Here is a 6889-nt window from a genome sequence, read left to right on the forward strand (position 1 = left end):
GGAAGACAATTATTTGAAATAACTTATAGGGGAAAAACCCCTTTTAATTTATATTTTATCTTAGCCATTCCCTTACTGTAGTTTTGATTTTGATTGTCTTGCTGTTAAGATTAACTGTTTTGAGAGGCCTAAGCTACCATTAAACTCCATTAGCAGTATAAATTTTCTAATACTTCAGAGAGATCCCATTGCATTATTCATAAATCTGAATGGGTTGAGTGGGAGTTTTTCTACAAGTGATTTTTATAATAGACCTTTCATAAATGTAAGCATGGATTCTTTCATCAGTGCATTCTTGCTCTTCATAATAATCAACATTTTAAATACAACACATATGCAAATTTTATGGCATTTTTCCTTTATGATCATATAGCTCTTTAAAGGAAAATACACCTCACTTCAGATTCCTGCTAATTGTACGTGCTGTCGCCTCCTACCTAACTGAGTCACACCAAGATTTACATGCCACTTCTTCTGACAGGTACCTGAAAGTTGCAGTAATTTTCACACATTCTGTCTCGTTCTTCCCTCATAGTTCTTGAATGCATTATGAGCAGGAAATTACTTCGATGAGAAGAGTTAGGGGGAAGTTTCATCACATGGTGCCCTGCATATCTACTCACCTCCAGTCTCTATCAGTTCTGTCCATTTCCCCATTGGCTGGGCTCAGTCGGTTAAGCGTCTGACTCTTGATTTTGGCTCCGGTGATGATCTCAGGGTCGTGAGATGGAGCTGGCTAAGGGCGGAGCCTTCTTAAGATTCTCTTTCTCCCTTTCTCTCTCTCTGCCCCTTCCCCCTCCCCACCACGTGCTCGCTCTCTCTTAAAAAAAAACAAAACAAAAACTAAAGGCTTTTGTGTGTGACAGACTTCTAAATCTTGGTAATAACAGGGAAGGGGATAATGACAGCCCAGCCCAGTACACAAATAACTTACAACTGACTCTCATACGACTGTGTTCTCAATTCCTCAGCTATTCCCTGTCACGAGGAATTTCTCCTTAGGCCTCCATATTGCTTACGGCCAGGACCCTTCCTCCCCCTCTCCCCAGCTTGCATCCCTACTTCCCTTCCTGCAGGCCTCCCTCTGAGCCACCTTAATCTCTCACTCTGTTTCACAGTCATTTAACTCTGTTTTCTGGCTCTCAAACTTTGAGCAAGGGCCCTTGTATTTCTCCATTACAAAAGTGAGTCAAAATCCATCATCAAAGTATTTTTCTTTTTTTTTTTAGATTTTTTTTTTTATTTACTTATTTGACAGAGAGAGACAGCGAGAGAGAGAACACAAGCAGGGGGAGTGGGAGAGGGAGAAGCAGGCTTCCTGCTGAGCAGGGAGCCCGATGCGGGGCTCGATCCCAGGACCCTGGGATCATGACCCGAGCCGAAGGCAGACGCTTAACGACTGAGCCACCCAGGCACCCCCAAAGTATTTTTCTTAACAAACAAGCTATCTACCTCTGTGGTGATTTGGATCATTGCCTTAGAGAGGAATAAGTGGCTGCAGTCAGTATTCTTTTCTGTATAATTTTTTTTTATTCCTGCCAAATTGGTTTAAGGAAAATTCAATAGGGCTGCTTGCCGCTGAGCTTGTTTCTGTGGATTGGCATGAGTTTGGAAAAGAAAATGAAGGTGAATTAGGAAGGGCACTCCTGGCTTCGAAGTCAGATTCCTGGTGCTAGCTCTGCTTTTCTTTGGCAGCGCAGTCTTTAAACAAGCCACACGGTCTGGGTTTCTTCCTTTGTTAATTGAAGGAGTCAGGTCAGTGTTCTGCGAGCTTAGGCAAAAACCTAAAGACAAAACCAATTCACAGTGGTGCCTCCTGAAGCAGGGACGGGGGCCAGACCCACCCCCTTAATTCTTCCTCCTCCTTGGTCCCTTGAGCTCCCTCACAGCACAGTTCTGAAAACACCGACCTGGATGGTTTTCATCCACAATTGTTCCCTGCTTTTCTCACGTTTCTGACCAGAATTCACAGTAGACTATAAATGCTCCTTGTAAGTAGAATGAGAGTAGGTAGATGGAAGCTTGAAAGAGAAATGCTCCATGGCCTGGCATAGCTGAGGAATTTTGGAATTGGCTGATGTTCAGTCATGAGTTGTTTGTGGCCCTGGGCTAAGCCGTAACCAGATCTCCTTTGTCCCCACCCTATGTATTCACCATATTTGAAGGTAAGCCAGTCAGAATTGTTGAATCACTATATTGTATACCTGAAACTAACATAACACTGTATGTTAACTATACTGGAATTAAAATTTAGAAAATAAAAAGTCTGTCATGGATCTGGCCTATTTAAGAAAAGATGTCCCTGTTGAAAAATATTTTTCTAGAAAAAGAGGGTGGGGGTTACTTTGATTGAAATTTGACCTTTGGGGTGCCTGGGTGGCTCAGTTAGTTGGGTGTCTGCCTTCACCTCAGATCATGATCCCAGGGTCCTGGGATCGAGCCCCGTATTTGGCTTCCTGCTCACCAGGGAGCCTGCTTCTCCCTCTCACACTCCCCCTGCTTGTGCTCTCTCTCTGTGTCAAATAAATAAATAAAATCTTAAAAAAAAGAAATTTGACCTTTGGTATTTGACAATAATTGATTAACATTTTGTTGTCTGATGATCCCTGTGCAATCAATAATATACTTAGAAAAAATCCATTGTCTGACTGCTGTGGCTAAAACTTCCAGTACTATGCTGCATAAAAGTGGTAAGAGTGGACATACTTGTCTTGTTCCTGACCTTTGGGGGAAAGCTCTTTGTTTTTCCCCATTGAGTTTTATGTATGCTGTGGGTTTTTCATATATGGCCTTGATTATGTTGAGGTATGTTCCCCCTAAACCTACTTTGTTGGGAGTTTTTATGTTGAATGCTTTTTCTGCATCTGTTGAGATGATCATAAATTTTTTATCCTTCCTCTTGTTAATGTGATATATCATGTTGATTGATTTTTAAATATCAATACCCTTGTATCCCTGGAATAAATACCACTTGATCGTGGTGAATGATTTTGTTGAGGATTTTTGCATCTGTGTTCATCAGAGATATCGGCCTATAGTTCTTTTTTTTTCCTGTAGGTTTTTTTTATTTGTTTTTGTTTTTGTATCAGGGTAAGGCTGAACTCATAGAATGAATTTGGAAGCTTAACTTACTCTTTGTTTTTTTGGAATAGCTTGAGAAGAATAGGTATTAACTCTTCTTTAAAAGTTTGGTAGAGGGCACCTGGGTGGCTCAGTTGGTTAAGTGTCTGCCTTCAGCTCAGGTCATGATCCCAGGGTCCTGGGATCGAGTCCCGCATCGGGCTCCCTGCTCGGCAGGGAGTCTGCTTCTCCTTTTGCCCCTCACCCTGCTCGTGCTCTCTCTCTCTCTTGCACTCTCTCTCTCAAATAAATAAATAAAATTAAAAAAAAATAAATGTTTGTAGAATTCACCTGTGAAGCCATCTGGTCCTGGACTTTTTTTGTTGGGAGTTTTTTGAGTACTAATTCGATCTCTTTGCTGGTAATCAGTCTGTTCAAATTTTCTATTTCTTGCTGTTTCAGTTTTGGTATGTTATATGTTTCTAGGAATTTACCATTTCTCCTAGATTATCCAATTTGTTAGGATATAATTTTTGTAATGTTCTCTTATAATGCTTTGTATTTCTGTGGTGTCAGTTGTTATTTCCCCTCCTTCATTTCTGATTCTCTTTATTTGAGTCCTCTGTCTTTTTTCCTTGATGAGTCTGGCTAAAGGTTTATCAATTTTGCTGATCTTTTCAAAGAACCTGTTCCTGGTTTCATTGATCTGTTCTATTGGGCTTTTTGTTAGCCTCTATTTCTTTTATTTCTGCTCTGATCTTTATTATTTCCTTCCTTCTACTGCTTTTGGGTTTTATTTATTCTTTTTCTAACTCCTTTAGGTGTAAGGTTAGGTTGTTTGAGATTTTGTTTGTTTTTTTTTTTTTAAGATTTTATTTATTTATTTGAGAGAGAGAGAATGAGAAAGAGAGCACATGAGAGGGGGGAGGGTCCGAGGGAGAAGCAGACTCCCTGCCGACCAGGGAGCCCGATGCGAGACTCGATCCCGGGACTCCAGGATCATGACCTGAGCCGAAGGCAGTCGCTTAACCAACTGAGCCACCCAGGTGCCCCTGAGATTTTGTTTGTTTCTTGAGGTAGGCCTGTACTGCTATAATTTTCCATCTTAGGACAGCTTTTGCTGCCTCCCAAAGATTTTGGAACATTGTGTTATATTTATTTTTCTTAATATATTTTTAAAATTTTTTCTTTGATTTCTTGGTTGTCCCATTCATTGTTTAGTAGCTTGTTATTTACTCCCCATGTATTTGTGTTCTTTCTAGATTTTTATCTTATGATTGATTTTGTTTCATACCATTGTGGTCAGAGTAGATGCATGATATGATTTTAGTCTTTTTCATTTTGCTGAGTTGTTTTGTGGCCTAACATGATTTGTTCCAGAGAATATTCTATGGGCACTTGAAAAGGATGTATATTCTGCTGTTTTTAGATAGAATGTTCTGAATATATCTATTAGGTCCACCTGGTCCAATATGTCATTGAAAGCCACCGTTTCCTTGTTGATTTTCTTTCTGGATGATGTATCCATAAGTGCAGTGTTAAAGTCCCCTACTGTTACTGTATCACTGTCAGTTTCTTCCTTTGTGTCTGTTACTGGTTGCTTTGTATATTTAGGTGCCCATATATTGGATGTACAAATATTTATAATTGCTGTATCCTCTTGTTGGATTGTTCCCTTTATCATTATGCAGTATCCTTTGTCTCTTCTTACAGTCTTTGTTTTAAAATCTATTTTGTCTGCTATAAGTAGGGTAATTCTGTTTTTTTTTTTTAAAGATTTTATTTATTTATTTGAGAGAGAGAATGAGATAGAGAGAGCATGAGAGGGGGGAGGGTCAGAGGGAGAAGCAGACTCCCCGCCGAGCAGGGAGCCCGATGTGGGACTCGATCCCGGGACTCCAGGATCATGACCTGAGCCGAAGGCAGTCGCTTAACCAACTGAGCCACCCAGGCGCCCGGGTAATTCTGTTTTTAAAAGAATTCTTAATTGATGTGGATATGAGTTACATGATTTTAAAGTTTACCATTTTAGTTCCTGGAACCAGTTTGTTGAATATTTTTAATTCAGGGAAAGTGATAATATGATGTAGCTTTATTTTTCGCAGTCAACTGTCCCCCAACTGTGTTAAAATTTCTTTCCCATAGATCAGATACTACCATTATGATATCTTAGCCAGATTCCATAATTCTCATCTTACTTTGCATTCCTGGGAAAGAAGATTCATTTCATTTCAGAGATTAATTTTCTCCCTATTGGCAGCGTAGGGAATAATCTGTCTTTCCTAGCATCCTTCAGTAGGTCTGAAGGGAAGAGGCCAGCTTCCAATGTTGTTGGCTCACTGGTGGTTCAATAAATTTAGAGTGTGTCTTCAACCTGGAGCTTTAAAATCTCATCTACTTCCTGTTATAGTGTGTTTACTTACTCTAACAGTAAACTGATTTTTACCTCCTGAGTTCACATCAAGAAACCTGTTATTGGGATATGTCAATTTGAGTTTTAGAGATTTATAGGTATGATATACTCGTGAGTTAGTGTGAGCTGGCTCAAAATAAAGGGAATGATAAAATCAGAAGCATTAAAAATCATGGCTAGAATAAGACCACTGTTTCTATAAGTGCTGAGAAATACAAACAGGTTAAGATCAAATTCAGGGATATTAAGGATTAAAAAATCAAATAGTAAAATGCTTGACCCATGGACTTACTTGAGGGATGATTGGCAGAGGTGAAATGTTAATGGCAGCTGTACCTAATAATTGAATACGGAAGAAATGTAACAAATTCAACCAGGAGAGTACTTACAGCCTCAGATTCTCTCTGATATTTGGGCCATTAGGATTGCGCTCAGAAGACATACAATAGGGAAGAATTACTTTTGTTAGTAGAAAATTGATCTCTTCCTTCTTCCTTCAAATGATTTCATCTCGGTCACTGTGACACAAGCTCTTCTGCCAAAAGTAGCTTTTTGTGTATTGGAATTTTCTAATGGTTTCTTTCCTGCCCAGCCAGTGTCCTCTTCATCACTCCATTGCCCTGATCCCTCTTCTGTCCTACTTCCCTTTTCCCTTCACTTCCTCCCTTATTTCACAGTCCCTTCCTTCCCCCTCACTCTTCAAGAACTACATTAGCTATCTCCCTATTACATGGATCACCCCCCCACACACACACACTTTTTTGGTAATCTCTGCTCAGTTAGTTTTCTTTGTCATTGCTTTGTGATTGCTCTGTGCATGATAGGACATTTCTTATTTCAGAGAACTGCTATCATTTTAACTGGGCTTTACATCTTTTTTGTTTTATAGAACCCTTCTGAAGAATACACCTATTTTGGGTATGTGTGATGGTTACGCTTTCCCTGTTTAGTAGAAGTAAAAGGTACATAGATTTGGCAGGCAGACTTTGGTGTAGATTCTGATTTTTCCATTTTGTAACCTTAGTCAAGTTACTTATGTATTCTTTATTCAGGTTCCTTACTATAAGTGAGGATAATAATAGCTGCCTCCAGAGAATGTTGTGATTAAATAAGATGAACTATTTGTTAACACTTCAATTTGAAAACTTTAATTTTCTTCTCTCTTTCTACTCCATCTTCCATTTATTTTTCTGATACTTGAAAGGATTTTCAAACTAGGTCAAGGTACCAAATGACCCACTCAGTTCAAGTCCAAATGCACACAGTTCCAAATTTCCTTCTCCATAGTTTCATTTTTTTCTTTTTTTCAACCAAAGGAACATTTCTTAAGAGGACAGGCCTTACTCCAAGAGGTTTCAGTTTTCTTATTTTCTTGAACTTATTTCATTTAAATCCTGAGTAATTTCTCCCAATTTT

The sequence above is a fragment of the Mirounga angustirostris genome, unplaced genomic scaffold (assembly GCF_029215605.1).
Source record: "Mirounga angustirostris isolate CCGP_5_RB_7025 unplaced genomic scaffold, mMirAng1.0.hap1 SCAF_11, whole genome shotgun sequence".
Lineage (NCBI taxonomy): Eukaryota > Metazoa > Chordata > Mammalia > Carnivora > Phocidae > Mirounga > Mirounga angustirostris.